Source organism: Salvelinus sp. IW2-2015, linkage group LG36 (genome assembly GCF_002910315.2).
Source record: "Salvelinus sp. IW2-2015 linkage group LG36, ASM291031v2, whole genome shotgun sequence".
Classification (NCBI taxonomy): Eukaryota; Metazoa; Chordata; class Actinopteri; order Salmoniformes; family Salmonidae; genus Salvelinus; species Salvelinus sp. IW2-2015.
The window spans coordinates 28,601,833-28,626,585 of NC_036875.1; positions in this window are offsets into that span (position 1 = coordinate 28,601,833).

The window sequence follows — 24,753 nt, forward strand, 5'->3', positions numbered from 1 at the left end:
AGGGGTTGTGTGGACATAGTCTCAGGGTAGTGTGACATAGTCTCAGGGTAGGTTAGACATAGTCCCAGGGTAAGTTGGACATAGCCCCAGGGTAGGTTAGACATAGACCCAGGGTAGATTGGACATAGTCCAGGGTAAATTGGACATAGTCCAGGTGTAGGTTTAGACATAGTTCCCAGGGTAGTGTGGACATAGTCTCAGGGTAGGTAAGACATATCCCAAGGTAGCTGTGAACATAGTCTCAGGGTAGGTTAGACATAGTCTCAGGGTAGTGTGGACATAGTCCCATGATAGGTTAGACATTTTCAGGTAGTGTGGACATAGTCTCAGGGTAGGTTAGACATAGTCCCAGGGTATGTGGACATAGTCCCATGGTAGGTTAGACATATCCCAGGTAGTGTGGACATAGTCTCAGGGTAGGTTAGGACATAGTCCCAGGGTAGGTTAAACATAGACTCTAGGGGTAGTTGTGAGACATAGTCCCAGGGTAGTTGGACATAGTCTCAGGTAGGTTAGACATAGTCCCAGGTATGTGGACATTGAGTCCCAGGGTAGGTTAGACACATATCCCCAGGGTAGTGTGGACATAGTCTCAGGGTAGGTTAGACATAAGTCCCAGGGTAGGTTAGAGTTAGACATAGTCTCAGGGTAGGTTAGACATAGTCCCAGGGTANGTTGGACATAGTCTCAGGGTAGGTTAGACATAGTTCCAGGGTAGGTTAGACATAGTCTCAGGGTAGAATAGACATAGTCCCAGGGTAAATTGGACATAGTCCCAGGGTAGTGTGGACATAGTCTCAGGGTAGGTTAGACATATTCCCAGGGTAAGTTGGACATAGCCCCAGGGTAGGTTGGACATAGTCCCAGGGTAAATTGGACATAGTCCCAGGGTAGTGTGGACATAGACTCAGGGTAGGTTAGACATAGTCCCAGGGTAAGTTGGACATAGTCCCAGGGTAGTGTGGACATAGTCTCAGGGTAGGTTAGACATAGTCCCAGGATAGGTTGGAACACTCATCTGCTCAAGCTGTTGTCTTGCCTTTGAAAGACACCCTTATTCTTTTGTCAGCAAATAAACACGCACATAGACAGAACTACACACACATACGCAAGCACGCACGCACGCACACACAGGCACACACACACTTGAAGACAAACACGTGTGATATGGTGATGTGTGTCAGTGTTCGCCACACTTTCTCTCCCCCACTGCCACACACACATCCAACCTTCATCACACATCGAGGGGAATATCGCCCTTGAATGGCCTCCTTCCTCTTTCTTATAATGTAAACTCATACTGTGGATACTATTCCATGTGTATGATGGACTGAAATCAATATTTTGTCTAAAGAGGATAAGCCTTGGGAAGAGAGGAAATGGAGGCAGCATATTACTGTATAGAGGTATTTAATTAAGTGATAATGCCAGAGAAGCCCGTGTTTGGAGGATGTATTGGCACGGGTGTTGTTAGGCCCGAGACGAAGTGGACACGACCCAGTCGTTCATTCTAAATGTTCCATTGCCATACCAACTGGCAACGTTCTTATCCCTTGCTTGCTATATAGCCAACTGCGGCTAACTTACAGTCACGTCAAAAGTGCAGTCAGAATAACAGTAAAGTAGCTGCTTTTGCATTTGTTTAAGCTGTTTTCTAGTGACATTTATTTTATAACAATGAGCTAGTGAGATAATGTCTTGATGCTTTTATAGTGGAGATCAAGTTTATAAATTGCCTGGCTGGGCTGATGAGACAGTGGATTGCGGGCACGTGTGTTTGAGCGCGGGCGCGTGTGTTTGTGCGTGTGTGACAGCAGGTATGTTTTGATTAATTCCAGGGCATCAATCAAGTTTATTTTATATAGCCCTTCGTACATCAGCTAATATCTCGAAGTGCTGTACAGAAACCCAGCCTAAAACCCCAAACAGCAAGCAATGCAGGTGTGAAGCCGGGGCGTAGGAAACTGTCCTAGAAAGGCCAACCTTAAACGAAACCTAGAGAGGAACCAGGCTATCGAGGGGTGGGCAGTCGCTTCTTCTGGGCTGTGCCGGGTGGGAGATTATAACAGAACATGGCAAGATGTTTCAAAGTGATTCAGTAAATTGACAAGCATCGGTCAAATAATAATGAGGAATAAATGTCATGTTTGGCTTTCCATAGCCGATCATTAAGAGGTTGAAAACAGCAGTTGGGACAGGTAGGGGTTTCCATAACCGCAGGCAGAACAGTTGAAACTGGAACAGCAGCAGGCCAGGTGGACTGGGGACAGCAAGGAGTCAAAATGGCCCGGTAGTCCTGAACGTATGGTCCTAGGGCTCAGGTCCTCCGAGAGAGAGAAAGAAAGAGAGAAGGGAGAGAATTAGAGAGAGCATACTTAAATTCACACAGGACACTGGATAAGACAGGAGAAGTACTCCAGATATAACAACTAACACCTAGCCCCCGACACATAAACTACTGCAGCATAAATAACTGGAGGCTGAGACAGGAGGGGTCAGGAGAAACTGTTGCCCCATCCGATGATACCCCCGGACAGGGCCAAACAGGAAGGATATAACCCCACCCACTTTGCCAAAGCACAGCCCCCGCCACCATTAGAGGATATTTCAACCACAACTTACAATCCTGAGACCAAGGCCCGAGTATAGCCCACAAAGATCTCCACCACAAGCACAAAACCAAGGGGGTGGCGCCAACCCAGACAGGAAGATCACGTCAGTAACTCAACCCACTCAAGTGACGCACCCCTCCTAGGGACGGCATGAAAGAGCACCAGTAAGCCAGTGACTCAGCCCCTGTAATAGGGTTAGAGGCAGAGAATCCCAGTGGAGAGAGGGGAACCGGCCAGGCAGAGGACAGCAAGGGCGGTTCGTTGCTCCAGAGCCTTTCCGTTCACCTTCACACTCCTGGCCAGACTACACTCAATCATATGACCTACTGAAGAAGAGATAAGTCTTCAGTAAAGACTTAAAGGTTGAGACCGAGTCTGCGTCTCTCACATGGATAGGCAGACCATTCCATAAAAATTGAGCTCTATAGGAGAAAGCCCTGCCTCCAGCTGTTTGCTTAAAATTCTAGGGGACAATTAGGAGGCCTGCGTCTTGTGACCGTAGCGTACGTGTAAGGTATGTACGGCAGGACCAACTCGGGAAAGATAGGTAGGAGCAAAGCCCATGTAACGCCTTTATAGAGTTAACAGTAAAACCTTGAAATCAGCCCTTGCCTTAACAGGAACACAGTGTAGGGAAGCTAGCACTGGAGTATATGATCAAATTTCTTGGTTCTAGTCAGGATTCTAAGCAGCCGTATTTAGCACTAACTGAAGTTATTTTAGTGCTTTATCCGGGTAGCCGGAAAGATAGACGATTGCAGTAGTCTAACCTAGAAGTAACAAATGCATGGATTAATTTTGCATCATTTTTGGACAGAAAATTTCAGATTTTTGCAATGTTACGTAGATGGAAAAAAGCTGTCCTTGAAACAGTCTTGATATGTTTCGTCAAAAGAGATCAGCGGTCCAGAGTAACGCCGAGGTCCTTCACATTTTATTTGAGACGACTTTACAACCATCAAGATTAATTGTCAGATTTAACAGAAGATCTCTTTGTTTCTTGGGAGCTAGAACAAGCATCTCTGTTTTGTCTGAGTTTAAAAGTAGAAAGTTTTCAGCCATCCACTTCCTTATGTCTGAAACACAGGCTTCTAGCGAGGGCAATTTTGGGGCTTCACCATGTTTCATTGAAATGTACAGCTGTGTGTCATCCGCATAGCAGTGAAAGTTAACATTATGTTTTCGAATGACATCCCCAAGAGGTAAAATATATGGTGAAAACAATAGAGGTCCTAATGTGTATCAATGTGTATATGAAATTCCAAGCTGCTTCATTACCGGTTGGGTTTGAAAAGAAAAACCTGGTAAATTCAAAACTGAGCCAAGTTCCCTACAAGAGCCTGACTGGACTGAACCCCGATTACTTCTTTATTAACTTGTCTCTGTCAGGGTTGGAGTCAATTCCACAAATTCAATTCCCTCTCCCTGTAAATTCCATCAATTAAATTCCAAATTCAATAGCAGTTCTTCAATTCAGAGTCAATTCAACTAATCTCAAATTGCAATTCTAATTCAATTCAAAACTACAATTCTTAATTGAATATTCTGCCACAACAATTCCCTCAATTCAATTAAACAGAAATTTAATTTCTAAGTCAATTAAAAAATGAATTCCTAATTCATTATTCTGCCACAACAATTCGCATAATTATATTCCCTCTCTACACCAATTCCCTGAATTTAAATTCCTTCACTTCTTTCAACTCAAACCAAACTCAAACCGACTACGTCAACTCATGGCAGATTCCAAAGACAAACTTAACCTCTTAACAAACTAAGAAGGAATATTCCTGGTTAACCTCGAAATGTCATCTGAATTCTGAAAACGTTCAGTTTGTTCAAAATGTCAAATATAAAAAATAATACAATATGATGCTTTACAAATTAAAACATACAATCATGAAGATGTAAATCATTGTACTAAATATAACCCATCCAATTAGTGAATATCATAGATACATTAAAACTGTTTAATATGAACAACATGAAATATTGCAGAAAATGCGAAATACTCTATTCCATTACTGTATTATGCATTATTACATTATTCCGTTTTTCTCCCAATTGGTTTGGAACATTGTTTGGGGAACAAAGCTTCATGCTCTAAAAACAATTACAAGATTAGCCAAACCTTTTTTTTATGAGATTGGGAAACACTTAAGACACATTTGCTTCAGCTATGTAGGGTTAGATATGATGGTTGTTTTGACAGTGTCGGAGGTGGAACAGTGTTAGAGCTGTCAAATCCACAAGTGGCTCCCTGCATTATACCTAAAGCACTGAGTTGCATTAACAGAAATCCTCATGCAGCCTTGTTTACAAGTTGGAACACTTGAATGTAACATGTCATCTACACCTCAATTACACCTCTATTTTGTTTCATTATTTCTATATAGCCTACACTTTCTTGTTCTGAACTATTAATGTGGGTGGGGCAGGTGTGGCTTTGAGACAATGATCGCAAGAGCAGCTGCTCACCGATATGAAGGCTCCAATGCAGTTCCACCTTTGACAACCCCAAAATATCCGCTATACTATCACTGGTTAAAGCTTGATCTAATTGCATCTAGGCCTGAATCGAGGCCATAATATTCAAAGAAAAGCCTTTATGTAACACCCTTTATGTAACATTTACACATCATGTTGTCAATTGCTTAAATGCATAGTTCGAAACAAGATTTATGATAGAAAAGAGAGGATCATCCAGAGCCGTGGTCATGTTGGCAACACTCAACAAGGAAAAATGTTTCCCCACAGGAGACCAGGGTTAAATTCCCATCTCCACCTTTCATGCTACTGTATGTGTCTGTCTAAATAAAGCAATGATACTAAAGGCAGAGTGGAATTCAACACTCTATAAAATTAATGAAAGGTTGAACAATTAACCCTCAGTGTTATCCCCTAAAAAATACTGATAAAAAAGAAAAAGAACCCCTTGGTAAAAGAACCCCTTGGTGTTAATAAGCACAGTGTGACTGTGTCATTTCTATTCTGTAGTAAAATGCACTCAAAACCACACCCATCATTATCATATTTCCCAGCATGCTTTATAGCAGGTTGAGTTTCAGAATTGTTTGTTTCAATATCTTTGTTTTGCATGGATATTGATTGATTGATCTTATGCTGTACAAAGATAAATAACATACATTTTTCTAAACTAATCCATTAATCCATTAATCCATTAATAGTTGGATTTATTGCACCCGTTACTGAGATAGTTGTTGGTTTAGGTAGTATCCTTTGTCAAATTCTCATTATCTTAGTTATCATTCTAAATGCAGGTTGCTGGTTATTAAAAGTTATAATTGCTAGTTCCACTTGTCTTGATTCTGGCTGAATTCAAATTGGAATTGTGTATTATGTTGCAAGCCTAAATAATGTGAATTGCTTGTTGTGGCCTGCAAATCAGGTTTTCACACTACTGTTAGGGTAAAAGCCTTATGATATCTGTTTTCATAAAGGGTAACATTTGAAAGATAATACAGTACCAGTCAAAAGTTTGGACACACCTACTCATGTAAGGGTTTTTCTTTATTTTTATTATTTTCTACATTGTAGAATAATAGTGAAGACATCAAAACTATGAAATAACACATGGAATCATGTAGCAACCACAAGACATGGCGGTTGGAACCAAAAATCTCAAATTTGGACACATCCGACCAAAGGACAGATTTCCACTTGGTCTAATGTCCATTGCTCTTGTTTCTTGGCCCAAGCAAGTCTCTTATGTTTATTGCTGTCCTTTAGTAGTGGTTTCTTTGCAGCATTTCAACCATGAAGGCCTGATTCACTCAGCCTCCTCTGAACAGTTCCTGTTGTGACATGTCTGTTACTTGAAATCTTTGAATTATCTATTTGGTCTGCAATCTGAGGTGCAGTTAACTCTGCAGCAGCAGTAACTCTGGGTCGTCCTTTCCTGTGGCACTCCTCATGAGAGCCAGTTTCATCATAGCGGTTGATGGTTTTTGCGACTGCACTTGAAGAAACTTTCAAAGTTCTTGAAATTTTCCAGATTGACTGACCTTCATGTCTTAAAGTAATGATGCACTGTCGTTTCTCTTTGCTTATCAGAGCTGTTCTTGCCATAATATGGACTTGGTCTTTTACCGAATAGGGCTATCTTCTCTATACCACCCCTACCTTGTCATAACACAAGTGATTGGCTCGAACGCATTAAGAAGGAAAGAAATTCCACAAATTCACTTTTAACAAGGCACACCTGTTAATTGAAATGCATTCCAGGTGACTACCTCATGAAGCTGGTTGAGAGAATGCCAAGCGTGTGCAAAGCTGTCATCAAGGCAAACGGTGGCTACTTTGAAGAATCTCAAATCTCAAATATATTTTGATTTGTTTAACACTTGTTTGGTTACTACATGATTCCATATGTGTTCTTTTATAGTTTTGATGTCTTCACTATTATTCTACAATGTAGAAAATAGTAAAAATAAAGAAAAGCCCTTGAATGAGTAAGTGTGTCCAAACTTTGATTGGTACTGTATTTTTTATCTAACTTTTGACATGTCAGTTAAAAACAAATTCTTATTTACAATGAACGCCTACACTGGCCGAACCCGGACAACCTTGGGCCAATTGTGCACCACTCTCTGGGATTCCAAATCACAGCCTGTTCTGATACAGCCTGGATTCAAACCAGGATGTTTGTAGTGACACATTCACCACTCAGGAGGCACTGTATATTAACTTAGACACCCACTTGGTGAATGTTACAAGATTGATAATATTTGAATGTAACAACCATGTTTCTGTAACTAGCAAACACAGTCATGGGTGATAATTCCAACGTTCGCTAACAGACACTCTGGGATCTATGCAGATATTTGCCTACGTTTGCATATATCTCAGTGTGCTGTTAGATTGAAGTTTGGAATTACCACCCATGACTGTGTTTTTTATTGACAGTGAATTAGTCATTGCGTTCACTTCAACATTCAGCCTTTCATCAAGGGCTACATAAAATGTAATCGGAAGTGTGTTCAAATACAAGAATTTGCCTTTTTTCTTCCTGCTACAGTAAAATGTTATCTTTGACTTGCACACCACCTCAAACAATGACGACCTCTAGGGTGGTGTTTAATTCCCATTGAAATCTAGCCAAACTGCAGATTTGCAACATTTTGAATCGTTTACCTTTTGCGTTCAAAACGACAAGGTAGAAAGCATGAKGTTGACAAGACAACCTCAACCATTTCAACTGGCTTCACTATCTCAATAACGGCTGCAATAAATCCATCCACCAACAGATGAGAGTAAACTTATTTTTTAAATCTTATTTATCTTTGTGCTGCATTATATAAATAACAATCAATCCAAAAATAGACACATAGAAACAAATAATTACGAAAACGGACCAGCAAAACAGCATGCTATGAATTATGTCAATCGGCCCCCTGACACCATTTAAAATGTATTTTTCCAAYGCTAAAAGTAAGCACTAACATATGTTGTAGTCCTCTGTAGCTCAGTTGCTAGAGCATGGCTCTTGCAATGCCAGGATAGTGGGTTAGATTCCRGAGACCACCCATACATGTACGTAAAAATGTTATGCATGCATGACTACGTTGCTTTGAATAAAAGTGTCTGCTAAATGGCATATGTTGTAGTTTTATATACCAATACAGAATAATTGAGTAAACAATAATAAGTGGAATTTGAATTTTGCCTCCATTTAAAAGGCATCCTTAAGGGATAGTTCACCCAAATTAAAAAATGACAATGTCATAGTTCATAGACTGCTTAACGGTAAGGAAACCAATATCTAATTTGGGTGAGCTATCACTTTAATTTGACCAAAATAATCTAACTGTAAATATATTGTACATCAACTACTCATTAGAAGAAGAAAAAAGCATATATATACAGTAATGTATATAATTATAATGATTTGATTTAAAACAAAGTTTGCATTGAATTTAATTGCAAAATGCATTAACTCCAGTAACTGGAATTTGCACAATTATAATACAACTCATGTTTTAAAAACATGTTTCATGTTTTCCAATTCAAATCCAATTCAGACAGTCTAAATTCCAGTTCAATTACAATTCAATTACAATTCAGGAATTTAATTGGAATTGGCTGGCTGACAGCTGGCCGGCTGGCTAACTGTGCTGGCTGGCTGTGCCGGCTGGCCGACTGACTGGCCGGCTGGCCAGCCGACTGGCCGACTGTGCTGGCCGACTGTGCTGGCCGACTGTGCTGGCCGACAGTGCTGGCCGACAGTGCTGGCTGGCTGACTGGCTGACTGGCTGATAAGCAGTTCCTCATCATCCATCATTGTCTATCAGAACACAACAGACCACTGCTGTTACCATGGCAGCTAAACGTTGCATCCAATCTATTCTTCTAATTGACAATAAGTTTTACAAGGGGTAAAATTATGACTACAATGGCGTGGGTGTCTCATTCTTACTGTAGACTGCATAGACCAGTATAGGACACAAATACTGTATCTTACATACTCCATTGGCAGATCCCTCCAAAGTTGAAAAACGGAAAGACTTCCGGGTGTCTTAAATGGAAGCCAGTCTTACATGGGGAAATATTGCTATTGTGTTGTGGTTGCGTTTTTAAAAATTCCCCTGCAGTCCCCATGAACCTGGATGGTTCCCCTGCAGTCCCCATGAACCATAATGGTTCCCCTGCAGTCCCCATGAACCAGGATGGTTCCCCTGCAGTCCCCATGAACCAGGATGGTTCCCCTGTAGTCCCCATGAACCATAATTCAAACAGCCATGTCCTCTACCTGCTGAGTTTGAGCCTGGATGTGCAGGTTTATAGACGAGGCAGTCCGCTCTGGGCATGTTGGAATCAGTGTAAATCTGGTGTTAACATTTCCCAAAAAGCCCAGGGGTCCTTGGAAAACTCTTCTTCCCAACTTATCAGATCACCCATTAGTGTTCTTGTAAGTCACCTAATGATTTACAAGAATAGGTGCTAGAGCTGTGTTTTTGGGACAGGGGTGTTACGCTACTATTTAATCGCTGTCCCAGTGGGTGTCTCACATGTGTGTGTGTTTGTGCGTGCGTGCGTATGTGCGTGCATGCATGCATGTGTGCGTAATATGGGGTCATGGACACAATAAACTCTCTAGAGAGGAGCCAGATTAAATGTTTAATTTATGGACTCTAAGATTATTCCTTGGTGATTCCCAGAAAATGGTCATGGCCCCTCTTTGCTCTACCATATGTAGGACTAATATATCAAAACGTGACAGTGAGGAATCTTACTGAAGAGCTGATGTACCAAAACAAATGTGCTTCCTTTTCACTTTTCATTCACCAGTGGAAAACCATGGCCTTTTATCTCAATATACTATACTTTTATTCTTAATCCACAGAAGACTGTTGGGAACCTTGTGTATTAATCAAAGAAGTTGAAAAATGAAACTGGCACACAGTTAAACATCTGTTATATATGGCTCTCACATGGACTGTTGTAACATAAATGAGTCACCACTGCAGTATGTAAGTATGCTCCAGAGGCAGTACAGCACGTACAGATGTAGGATCCTAATTTGAGACTGTTTGCTACAGCAGGAAAATAATCCTGCAGCAACAGGAAATGTGAATTATTATGTCGATTATAATTCATTTACATTTTTGTAAGGGTTAATACATTTTTCTTAAGGGAAAATCAAGTCTGAAATTTCAAAGGGGAAATTACAAACTTCAGGAGCCGTTTTAAACCTGCATTGCAGAAATGTTCTCCTGCAACAGGGTGATCAAATTAAGATCCTACATCTGTACTGCAGACTGTACAGCATCCCCATGGAAAGAACAATTCCTCATTCAAATGTTTCTAGCCATAAAAAATTTACCAGTGTATCATCATACATGATCTCATCTTAAATCATATATATTTCAAATTACGGATGCATGTATAGCCTATAGGAAAAACATGCCTCATGTGTATGTCATGAACACATACAGTATATACACTGTAAAACATTTCCTGTGAAATGTACAGTAACTTACTTGCAGCAATTTGCAAGTCTTACAGTGTGCTGTACATTTTTTAAACTATGTATCCTACCGTAATCTACTGTATTCAGTTTATACAGTATCATGCTGATGATTAATACAGTAAGTTACTGATAAAATTATAAAAATGGCTAACAGTGTACAGTACATGAAAAGTAGCATCTCTCTTAGATGTACAGATCTATGACCCTTATTGTACAAGTCCCTGGTATGAGGAGCAAAACTAGATACGTATAGTCGGACCACCGTATGTCTGTATGAGGTGCAGGTGTTCGTGGTATGGAGGCCCTCATAAATCTAATCCCAGCCATGGGCTATGGATGGGCTAGGAGCCTCGGGCCAGCTATATGCTAATGTGTTGAGATACACAACCATACGAGTAATGAGAACTGACACGCCATATTCCCGCCTCCTTACGCAATGAGAGGGGCTCAAGTACTCCTATGCGTGTGTGTGTGTGCGTGAGTGTGTGTGGCTATGTGATGGTGATTGGAAAGTTACAGTGTTTGTATATGTGTGCATGTGCATGACATTGACAAAAGAATCAAGAGTGAGAAAGGCGTGTATTACCAAACATTTGGTGCCTGTGTAAAGTTTGCAACTGTTATTTTTAGAAATAAATAAAAAACACATACAGTATGTTTTACCCTACCCTTGGTGTTACATTTCCTCTGAGAATTGGCTGGGTGAAACAGGGTAAATCTTTGCCCAGAATGTTTTGTTCTTAGCTTGTTGCTTCGGCAAACATCCCATTGGCTTGTCCAATTATAAGGAATTATTTTGCAGTTAACACATCTCTGTTTGACAGGGATTTTTTTGGGGTGGACTTTTATCATTCATAACTCAAAATTCATAACATACAGTATCAACCGCCTCTGTAAACAAAAATAGGCCTCTATATTTTCTGCAACAACACACTCACCTCACTCATCACACATTAAAAGCAAGCTAGTGCCAGTGACTCCTAGGCCAGAGATGATTGATATCAGGAAAATAGTGGCTATCGGCAAATCAGAGATAATTATGTAAATATGCTAGCTAGCTAGCTATGCTGTCGAAACAAACTAGTGTTTACTTGATTTGAGTTTGTTCTGCTGCTGACATCTGCCTCTTACTAACAAGCTGTCAAATTGCCCCATTCTTTGTTCCTTAACAGTGAGAGACACACATGACAGATCCAGCTCAATAGTAGCCTCCTACAGTACCAGTAGCCTATTCATGTCTCCCTGCCCGGCACCCGCAGCCTGTGGCCACTGCATGCAAGTCAATACATAAGGTACAAGGTACCTCCAGTTCAGAGATGGAATTGTAGGCTAACGCATGGACACTGCATTTGTCCAGTTTATCCCAGATAAATGGCCAGTTTTTAAATCACATGCCTTTTCAAGTTGTTTTTCTTTCATTGGTGGTGCATTATTTACAATCAACATGTATAGTTTTGCCTCCTGCAAGCAGTATTTACATTTGAATTTCATCAGAAGTGCACACCATGCACATTGATAGAATATTTCATCATGAATATACAGTATAACAGGATACATTTTTGTTACATACAAAGCCATATATTTGCCCTCTATACGTCATACAGCCATCTGGCCAATTTGTTTTGGATGATAGCCATAGCGATGCCTGTAGTGATGCCTGGGGTGTGTCCATTTAACTCATTGCAGGTTTTTAAAATCACCGTTTTTTTTATTCAAAAAAAACTTGTAATCCTATCCTTGTAATGCTATTCCTACCCTCTTATTCCCCTTCTTAAACTTAGCAGATAGATAAACAGCTACTGTAGTGTTGAAGGACGATTTATTGCCACCGCTTTGTAGGTACAATAATAGTGACTGAAATGAGTTAAACTGAAATATAGAAAGAAAAGAACAATGAGTATGATTTAATGTATGCTAGCTGAATACTAGGCTTAAATCTCAATAATAATACAGCATGTATTTGAATAGATGTTCATAAACACAGAAATATGCAGCATTATGCATTAAATCGGATGTAAATAATTCCCCAAAACATGACAAGATCAAATGCACTGAACAGATATCCATGTGGCTATCAAGAACATTCATAATCTGATTAAAATAATCATCAGTACAAAATATCATCATGAATTAAATGCCAAATATGTTATGATTCATTTTACGTACAGACAATGCCTCTACAAAATGATAGCAAGAAGGATGGAGTTTGATAACATCTGCAGCTCCACAGTGTGCCTTTCACCATTTTGGAATGTAAACAATTCTTATTCTACGGGATTTAGCATATTAAATTWGCAACACACATCAACACAGGACAGTGGCCCCCAACAATGGAATTACATGATAACCTAACGGAACTCAAACCCAACTACAGTGGCCAGAACATTTCTTCTTATCCTTTTAACCACAGACCATAGAAACCAGCTGTTTTCACATATATAGACACTGGTTTGGTGCTGGAGATTATGAATATAAGGTTGAAAAGTGGCGGAATTGCCCTAAAAACAAGACTCAGTATTTAAATAATGATCCATTCTCTGGCACACATCTGATATTTTCAATACCTAGGTTTACCTCCACTGTATTCACATCCTACCATACCTTTGTCTGTACATTATTCCTTTAAACTATTTTATCGCCCCCAGAAACCTCCTTTTACTCTCTGCTCTAGTAGCTCTAGGCGACCAATTCTCATAGCTTTTAGSCGTACCCTTATCCTACTCCTCCTCTGTTCCTCTGGTGATGTAGAGGTGAATCCAGGCCCTGCAGTACCTYGCTCCACTCCTATTCCCCAGGCGCTCTCTTTTGATGACTTCTGTAACCGTAATAGCCTTGGCTTCATGCATGTTAACATTAGAAGCCTCCTCCCTAAGTTTGTTTTGTTCACTGCTTTAGCACACTCTGCCAACCCGGATGTTTTAGCCGTGTCTGAATCCTGGCTTAGAAAGACACCAAAAATTCAGACATTTTCATCCCCAATTACAAGATTTTCAGACAAGATAGAACGGCCAAAGGGGGCGGTGTTGCAATCTACTGCAAAGACTGCCTGCAGAGTTCTGTTATACTATCCAGGTCTGTTCCCAAACAATTTGAACTTCTACTTTTAAAAATCCACCTCTCTAAAAACAAGTCTCTCACCGTTGCCGCCTGCTATAGACCACCCTCTGCCCCCAGCTGTGCTCTGGACACTATATGTGAACTGATTGCCCCCCATCTATCTTCAGAGCTCGTGCTGCTAGGCGACCTAAATTTGAACATGCTCACACCCCAGCCACCCTACAATCTAAGCTTGATGCCCTCAATCTCACACAAATTATAAATGAACTACCAGGTACCACCCCAATTCCGTAAACACGGGTACCCTCATAGATATCATCCTAACAAACTTGCCCTCCAAATACACCTCTGCTGTTTTCAACCAAGATCTCAGCGATCACTGCCTCATTGCCTGCATCCGTAATGGGTCAGCGGTCAAACGACCTCCACTCATCACTGTCAAACGCTCCCTGAAACACTTCAGCGAGCAGGCTTTCTAATCGACCTGGCCGGGTATCCTGGAAGGATATTGATCTCATCCCGTCAGTAGAGGATGCCTGGTCATTTTTTTTAAATGCCTTCCTCACCATCTTGAATAAGCATGCCATTCAAGAAATTTAGAACCAGGAACAGATATAGCCCTTGGTTCTCTCCTGACCTGACTGCCCTTAACCAACAGAAAACATCCTATGGCGTTCTGCATTAGCATCGAACAGCCCCCGTGATATGCAACTTTTCAGGGAAGCCAGAAACCAATATACACAGGCAGTTAGAACAGCCAAGGCTAGCTTTTTCAAGCAGAAATTTGCTTCCTGCAACAAATTCAAAAAAAGTTCTGGGACACCGTAAAGTCCATGGAGAATAAGAACACCTCCTCCCAGCTTCCAACCGCTCTGAAGATAGGAAACACTGTCACCACCGACAAATCCACTATAATTGAGAATTTCAATAAGCATTTTTCTACGCCTGGCCATGCTTTCCACCTGGCTACCCCTACCCCGGACAACAGCACTGCCCTCCCCTCTGCTACTCGCCCAAGCCTTCCCCATTTCTCTTTCTCCCAAATACAGTCAGCTGATGTTCTAAATGAGCTGCAAAATCTGGACCCTTACAAATCAGCCGGGCTAGATAATCTGGACCCTTTCTTTCTAAAACTATCTGCTGAAATTGTTGCCACCCCTATTACTAGCCTCTTCAACCTCTCTTTCGTGTCGTCTGAGATCCCCAAAGATTGGAAAGCAGCTGCGGTTATCCCCCTCTTCAAAGGGGGGACACCCTTGACCTAACTGCTACAGACCTATATCTATCCTACCCTGCCTTTCTAAGGTCTTCGAAAGCCAAGTCAACAAACAGATTACCGACCATTTCGAATCCACCACACCCTTCTCCGCAATGCAATCTGGTTTCAGAGCTGGTCATGGGTGCACCTCAGCCACGCTCAAGGTCATAAACGATATCGTAACCGCATCGATAGGAAACAATACTGTGCAGCCGTATTCATTGACCTGGCCAAGGCCTTTGACTCTGTCAATCACCACATCCTCATTGGCAGACTCGACAGCCTTGGTTTCTCTAATGATTGCCTCGCCTGGTTCACAATACTTCTCTGATCGAGTTCAGTGTGTCAAATCGGAGGGTCTGTTGTCCGGGCCTCTGGCAGTCTCTATGGGGGTGCCACAGGGTTCAATTCTTGGACCGACTCTCTTCTCTGTTTACATCAATGATGTCGCTCTTGCTGCTGGTGATTCTCTGATCCACCTCTACGCAGACGACACTATTCTGTATACTTCTGGCCCTTCTTTTGACACTGTGTTAACAACCCTCCAGGCGAGCTTCAATGCCATACAACTCTCCTTCCGTGGCCTCCAACTGCTCTTAAATACAAGTAAAACCAAATGCATGCTCTTCAACCGATCGCTGCCTGCTCCTGCCCGCCTGTCCAACATCACTACTTTGGACGGCTCTGACTTAGAATATGTGGACACCTACAAATACCTAGGTGTCTGGTTAGACTGTAAATCTCCTTCCAGACTCACATCAAACATCTCCAATCCAAAGTCAAATCTAGAATTGGCTTCCTATTCCGCAACAAAGCATCCTTTACTCATGCTGCCAAACATACCCTTGTAAAACTGACCATCCTACCAATCCTCGACTTCGGTGATGTCATTTACAAAATAGCCTCCAAAACCCTACTCAATAAATTGGATGCAGTCTATCACAGTGCCATCCTTTTGTCACCAAAGCCCCATATACTACCCACCACTGCGACTGTACACTCTCGTTGGCTGGCCTCGCTTCATACTCGTCGCCAAACCCACTGGTTCCAGTCATCTACAAGACCCTGCTAGGTAAAGTCCCCCTTATCTCAGCTCGCTGGTCACCATAGCAGCACCTACCTGTAGCACGCGCTCCAGCAGGTATATCTCTCTAGTCACCCCCAAAACCAATTCTTCCTTTGGACGCCTCTCCTTCCAGTTCTCTGCTGCCAATGACTGGAACGAACTACAAAATCTCTGAAACTGGAAACACCTATCTCCCTCACTAGCTTTAAGCACCAGCTGTCAGAGCAGCTCATAGATTACTGCACCTGTACATAACCCATCTACAATTTAGCCCAAACAACTACCTCTTTACCTACTGTATTTATTTATTAATTTATTTTGCTCCTTTGCACCCCATTATTTCTGTCTCTACTTTGCACTTTCTTCCACTGCAAACCAACCATTCCATTGTTTTTTTTTTTTTTTTTTTTTTTTTACTTGCTGTGTTGTACTCACTTCGCCTCCATGGCCTTTTATATTTTTATTTATTTATACATATATTTGTTTGCCTTCACCTCCCTTATCTCACCTCACTTGCTCACATTGTATATAGACTTATTTTTATTTTTTTTCACTGTATTATTGACTATATGTTTGTTTTACTCCATGTGTAACTATGTGTTGTTGTATGTGTCGAACTGCTTTGCTTTATCTTGGCCAGGTCGCAATTGTAAATGAGAACGTGTTCTCAATTTGCCTACCTGGTTAAATAAAGGTTAAATAAAAAATAAATAAAAAATATAATCTGCATGGAAAAGGTGGAACCCTGCAGATCTATTAAGCCTAACATCGCTAATCACCCATCTTCAGCCACAGGCAAGGCAGCCATGTTGTTGTAATACAGTCTGTTGTCTGTGATGGTGCTAGCGACTGACTGACTCCGGCTGGGATTACGCTGCTGATCAGAGATACTGGGATGTAAAATCCAAAAGGAGAAAACAGGATCAACAGAAGAGTTTAGATRCCTGACACCACCCAGTGAACAGAAGTCTTTAGGAAGCCCTTAGCTTCTCCACTATCTCCTTGCCTGCCATTTCTCCAAGAAGTTGGTCCTTGATACGGCGGCAAGCGAATATAGCTAGCTAAACCCCCGTTGAAGATGTGTGTAATGTCTAAGCCCGGCCACAATTATTTACAAACTTGTAGCTACTATATACAGTTGAAGACGGAAGTTTACAGCCAAATACATTTAAACTCAGTTTTTCACAATTCCTGACATTTAATCCTAGTAAAAAATCCCTTTCTTAAATCAGTTAGGAACACCACTTTATTTTAAGACTATGAAATGTCAGAATAATAGTAGAGAGAATAATTTCTTTCAGCTTTATTTCTTTCATCACATTCCCAGTGGGTCAGAAGTTTACATACACTCAATTAGTATTTGGTAGCATTGCCTTTAAATTGTTTAACTTGGGTCAAACGTTTCGGGTAGCCTTCCACAAGCTTCCCACAATAAGTTGGTTGAATTTTGGCCCATTCCTCCTGACAGAGCTGGTGTAACTGAGTCAGGTTTGTAGGCCTCCTTGCTCACACACGCTTTTTCAGTTCTGCCCACAAATTTTCTATAGGATTGAGGTCAGGGCTTTGTGATGGCCACTCCAATACCTTGACTTTGTTGTACTTAAGCTATTTTGACACAACTTTGGAAGTCATTGTCCATTTGGAAGACCCATTTGCGACCAAGCTTTAACTTCCTGACTCAGTTGATTTCTTTTGATTTTCCCATGATGTCAAGCAAAGAGGCACTGAGTTTGAAGGTAGGACCTTGAAATACATCCACAGGTACACCTCCAGTTGACTCAAATTATGTCAATTAGCCTATCAGAAGCTTCTAAATCCATGACATAATTTTCTGGAATTTTCCAAGCTGTTTAACGGCACAGTCAACTTAGTGTTTGTAAACTTCTGACCCACTGGAATTGTGATGCAGTGAATTATAAGTGAAATAATCTGTCTGTAAACAATTGTTGGAAAAATTACTTGTGTCATGTACAAGGTAGATGTCCTAACCGACTTGCCAAAACGAAAACTTTTTTGATATACTCAAAGGACCATTATTAGCTTGTTTTAACCACTCCTATATAAATCGTAGAGTATCAGACAAGCAACAAGAAGGTCTGATATCATTATTACTGAAACAGGACCCAAGTGGTATATATAAAGATCCAGTCCATTTAAAAAATTGGAGACCTCTTACACTTCAGTGTTGGGATGCAAAAATCCTAGCAAAATGCTTGGCGCTTAGAATTAAAAAAGTATTGTCAGATATTATTCATCCTAATCAGACAGGTTTTTTACATGGACGATACATTGGAGATAATATAAGACAAGTACTGGAAACAATAGAATACTATGAAATATCGGGGACACCAGGCCTGGTTTTCATAGCTGATTTTGAAAAGGCTTTTGATAAAGTACGACTGGAGTTTATATATAAATGCCTAGAATATTTCAATTTTGGGGAATCTCTTATAAAATGGGTTAAAGTTATGTATAGTAACCRTAGGTGTAAAATAGTAAATAATGGCTACATCTCAGAAAGTTTTAAACTATCTAGAGTAGTAAAACAAGGTTGTCCACTATCGGCATATCTATTATTATTGCCATCGAAATGTTAGCTGTTAAGATTAGATCAAACAATAATATTAAGGGATTAGAAATCCATGGCTTAAACGTATTACGTATTGGATCACTAAAAAAGTTTACATTACCACATTTTACATTACCATGTAGTTTACCAATTAAATGGTCTGACGGAGATGTGGACATACTCGGTATACAAATCCCAAAAGAAAGAAATGATCTCACTCCAATACATTTTTATAGAAAGTTAGCAAAAATAGATAAGATCTTGCTACCATGGAAAGGAAAATACCTGTCTATTTGTGGAAAAATCACCCTGATTAACTCTTTAGTCATATAACAGTTTACCTATTTGCTTATGGTTTTGCCTACACCTAGTGACCTGCTTTTTAAATTATATGAACAAAATATATTCAAATGTATTTGGAACGGCAAGCCAGATCAAATTAAAAGGGCCTTTTATATAATGAATATGATTCGGAGGGAAGAATGATTAATATTAAATCATTAGAGCTCTCACTAAAGGCATCAGTCATACAAAAGTTATCCTTAAATCCAAACTGGTTCTCTAGTAAATTGGTGCGAATGTCTCATCCTATGTTCAAGAAGGGCCTTTATTCAGATTACACCTGCTCACTTTCGGTTGTTTGACAAGGAAATAATTCTCAAAATATCTTTATTTTTTAAACAAGCCTTAGAAAGTTGGTTGCAATTTCAGTTTTTTCCACCTGGAAGGACGGAACAAATACTACACAAATATTGTGGTTAAATTCAAATATACTAATTGAATAAAACTGTATTTATCGAATACATAAAAAAAAAAAAAAGGTATAATTTTAATGAATGATATCATAAATAGGACTGGTGGAGTTATGTCACACATGCAGCTAACACAGACATATGGAAATGTCTGCTCTACCCAAAATTACAACCAATTAAATGCAGCATTACCACAAAAATGGAAGAGGCAAGTAAAGGGGAAAAAAGTAAGGAACTTGTATGTCGGCCCTGTATTAAAGAACATAAATGGTTAAAGAAAAGTGCGATAAATAAAAACATATACCAATTTCATTTAAGGACCAAAAAATAGACAGCTGTGCCATATGAATTGCAAAATAGTTGGGAAGAGATTTTCGATGTACCCATTCCATGGCACATGGTTTATGAATTGATAGGCAAAACAACGCCGGATTCAAAACTTCAAATTTTTCTATTTAAATTACTATACAAAATTCTTGCAACTAATAGAATGTTATATATATGGGGGATACAATCTTCCCAGCTCTGCAGATTCTGCTGTGAGGAGGCAGAGTCATTAGATCATTTATTTTGGTATTGTCCATATGTAGCTCGTTTTTGGTCACAGGTCCAGGAATGGCTGAAGAATTGCAACATTTGCCTAGAACTAACGCTACAGATAGCAATACTGGGTGATTTGAAAAGCCATAGTCAATCAATCAATAATATAATAATTATTTTAGCAAAAAAAAAAAATATTACAATCTGTAGAATCTATGAGAATAGGAAGGTTCAATTCTTTTGTGAAGCATCACAGCACAGTTGAAAAATATATGGCAAATAGAAACCCGAAATGGATGATGTTGAGAGATAGATGGGAGGGGTTGAATGGAGCTGAAGGGTGGGACTAATAACAAGATAAACAATGTAAAACATACGGGATCTGTAAAATGTATATAGGTTCGGAACTTTTGTGAAATAGCACAGTTACAAATAGCAATCAAACTGGATGGACATCAGAAATAGAGGCAGAACTAAGAACAAACAAGAGAGAACTATTGTAAAGTAGACTGTGTCTGTAAAGTGTGTACAAGATGTATAAATTGAAGGTAAAAAAGTGTTTATTAGTTTACTCCAATTGGGGGATCGGTGGTAGGGTTTGCGGGGAATAATAATAAAGGTATATTCTTTAAAAAAGTATGTATGTCTATATAGGTATGTGTATGTATATATGTGTATATGTATGCATGCGTGTATGGATATATATATTTACCAAAAAAATATGGGGGATTGGAAATGATGCAGACAATTACATTGATGGAAGCAACATTCTTTCCGCAATATTAAGCTGATCCACCCCATAAAAAATAAAAATATTTTAAAAACTATAGTTTGTTAATAACAAGAAATTTGTGGAGTGGTTGTAAAACGAGTTTTAATGACTCCAACCTAAGTGTATGTAAACTTCTGACTTCAACTGTACATGAATGAAAGTGTAAAGCTGTCTCTTTTTTTAGGGCTATATTTAAGTAATAAGGCACAAGGAGGTGTGGTATATGGCCAACATACCACAGCTAAGGGCTCTTCTTATTCACGATTGTCACGACTTCCGCCGAAGTCGGCCCTTCTCCTTGTTCGGGTGGTGTTCGGCGGTCGACGTCACCGGCTTTCTAGTCACCATCGATCTATTTTTCAGTTTCGTTTTGTTTTGTCTGTTTATACACACCTGGTTTCAATTCCCCCATCATGTTCCCTATTTAACCCTCTGGCTTTCATTTCTGTTTTGTCCGTGATTGTTTGTGCGTTAGGTGTTGTGATGATTACGTGTGTGTTTATGATTATTTCCATTTGTGGAATTTTTGCATATATTTTGAGTAAAACACTGTGGTTTCACTCAACACCTGTGTCCTGCGCTTGACTCCGATACTTCTCCGCACACAACCCTGACAGAATCACGGACCATCTTCAAATGGAGTCAGCAGGCGCCGCCAGCCCTTCTCTCCCAGTAGGAGAGCAGGTTCAGCAGCACGCGAACATGTTGCATAGTTTAGGGACAGCCATGGATCGCGTGCTGCAAACAATGGACAGATGGGAGAGAGGAGGTCTCCCAGTAAATCATACCCCAGTACCTCCACCCGCACCTCTACCTACACCACCGTCCATCCCTCCATCGTACGGACCCAGTGGGATTCGGCTCTCGCTCCCAGGAGCATACGACGGAACAGCAGCCGGGTGCCAGGGGTTTCTCCTACAGCTGGAGCTCTACCTGGCCACTGTTCATCCGTCCCCTTCGGGACACGAGAGGGTGGGCGCCCTCATCTCCTGTCTGACTGGTAAAGCCCTGGAGTGGGCCAACGCCATCTGGGGAAGAGAAGGTTCTACCCGGGATAACTATGATGACTTCTCTCGCCGCTTCCGGGCAGTCTTTGATCATCCACCTGAAGGGAGAGCGGCGGGAGAGCGATTATTCCATCTAAGACAGGGGATGAGGAGCGCTCAAGAATTCGCCCTGGACTTCCGTACTCTGGCCGCTAGTGCGGGATGGAATGAGCGGGCCCTGATCGATCATTACAGGTGTAGTCTACGAGAAGACGTTCGTAGGGAGCTAGCCTGCAGGGACACCACTCTCAACCTGGACCAGCTGGTGGATTTATCTATCCGGCTGGATAACCTGTTGGCCTCCCGCGGGCGTCTAGATCGGGGTCCGTCCATTCCATTACCCAGCTCCTTGGATCCAACCCCTATGGAGTTGGGAGGGGCTGATAGGAGGGAGACCGGAGGGGGAACCACTCCATGTACCAACTGTGAACGCAGAGGGCACACTGCTGTCCGGTGCTGGGGTGTTTCTCCTGGAAGTCGAGGTAGCAGGCGGAGCACTGGTGGGTCATCTCAGGTGAGTAGGCACAGAACTCACCCAGAGCCTTCTGTTGCCCTCATGTGGTTACCTATAGAATTTCCTGAGTTTTCCCTGCATCCCCAGCATAAGGCGCTAGTAGATTCAGGCGCAGCTGGGAACTTTATTGACCGCTCTTTGGCTCATAGCTTAGGGATTCCTATTATTCCTGTTGATGTTCCCTTCCCTGTACATGCCTTAGATAGTCGTCCTTTGGGGTCGGGGCTGGTTGGGGAGGTCACAGCGCCCATCGCTATGAGAACGCAGGGGGATCACGAGGAGAGAATTAGTCTCTTCCTGATCGACTCTCCTGCGTTTCCTGTTGTGTTGGGTCTTCCCTGGTTGGCCTCTCATGATCCGATTATTTCGTGGCAACAGAGGGCTCTCAAGGGATGGTCCTGTCAGTGTTCAGGGAGGTGGCACCTAGACATCTGCCAGAGGGAAATTACAACCCCTTCCCGTTCCACAACGACCGTGGTCACACCTATCGGTCGATTTTGTGACGGATCTTCCCCCGTCGCAGGGTAAAACACGATCCTGGTAGTTGTGGATCGGTTTTCTAAGTCCTGCTGCCGTCTCCTTCCTTTGCCCGGTCTCCCTACGGCTCTACAAACTGCGGAGGCTCTGTTCACCCACGTATTCTGGCACTACGGGGTGCCTGAGGATATAGTTTCTGATCGGGGTCCCAATTTTACGTCTAGAGTCTGGAGGGCGTTTATGGAACGCTGGGGATCTCGGTTAGCCTTACCTCAGGTTTCACCCCGAGAGCAACGGCAGGGAAAAGAGTCAACCAGGATTGGGTAGGTTTCTGAGTCCTATTGCCAGGACCGGGGGGGAGTGGGAGCTTACATCCCCTGGGCGGGATGGCCCAAAACTCCTCCGCCACTCCTGTACCAACCTATCACCATTTCAGTGTGTGCTGGGTTACCAGCCGGTCCTGGTACCATGGCATCAGAGCCAGATTGAGGCTCCTGCGGTGGATGAATGGTTTCGGCACTCAGAGGAGACTTGGAACGCTGCCCATGTGCGGTTACAGCGGGCCATCAAGAGACAAAAGGCGAGTGCCGACCGCCACCGCAGTGAGGCCCCGTGTAGTATGCACCGGGGGATCGGGTCTGGCTCTCGACCCGAACCTACCCCTTCACCTGCCCTGCCGGAAGCTGGGTCCGCGGTTTGTGGGCCATTCAAAGTCCTGAGGAGACTGAACGAGGTTTGTTATAGGTTACAACTCCCCCTGATTACCGTATTAATCCCTCGTTCCATGTGTCTCTCCTCAGGCCGGTGGTGGCTGGTCCGCTCCAGCAGTCTGAGGTGCTGGAGGTCCCTCCGCCCCTCTTGACATGGAGGGGGTCACGGCGTATATCGTAAGGGCCATCATGGATTCTAGACGTCGGGCGAGGGGCCTTCAGTACCTCGTGGAGTGGGAGGGGTACGGTCCGGAGGAGAGATGCTGGGTACGGTGGAGGACATTCTAGATCCGTCCATGTTACAGGAGTTTCACCGTCTCCACCCGGATCGCCCTGCACCTCGCCTCCGGGTCGTCCCCGAGGCCGGTGTCGTCGCGCTGCTGGAGCCGCGTCAGGGGAGGGGTACTGTCACGACTTCCGCCGCCGAAGTCGGCCCTTCTCCTTGTTCGGGGGTGTTCGGCGGTCGACTGTCACCGGCTTTCTAGTCACCATCGATCTATTTTTCAGTTTCGTTTGTTTTTGTCTGTTTATACACACCTGGTTTAATTCCCCATCATGTTCCCTATTTAACCCTCTGGCTTTCATTTCTGTTTGTCCGTGATTGTTTGTGCGTTAGGTGTTGTGATGATTACGTGTGTGTTTATGATTATTTCCATTTGTGGAATTTTTGCATATATTTTGAATAAAACACTGTGGTTTTACTCAACACCTGTGTCCTGCGCTTGACTCCGACACTTCTCCGCACACAACCCTGACAACGATGCAACACGGAGTGCCTGGATACAGCCCTTAGTCATAGTATATCGGCCATATACCACAAACCCCCAAGGTGCCTTATTGCTATGTAATTAGAGCAGTAAAAATTCACGTTTTGTCATACCTGTGGTATACGGTCTGATATACCATGGCTGTCAGCCAATCAGCATTCAGAGCTCGACCACCCAGTTTATAATTCACCGATAAGTGCCCATATCACCAAGGACGGCTGTTTGTTGCATCTGCTATTCAGTTTCATCATCAAATAGCCAATTGACAGCTGATATTAGGCCATTGGGTATACAGTACTTGCTTGTCTGTAGCCTATGTTGACTTCAGGCCTATACATTTATGGACCTGCTCGCAAGAGGTAATGTGTTATTTGATTAGCAGCCCTCACTAAGCACACAGAGAGAACCTCAATCAAGTTAACATTCAGTTAGATCTGATTACCTAGCAACGCGGCTTCAAAAGGAACCCATATACGTTTCATAAGCTGGCGACAGCCCATCTCAGGTCTAGCAGACACACACACACACACACACACACACACACACACACACAACACACCACACACCACACACACACACACACACACACACACACACACATACAAGCACAGATGCGCGCACAC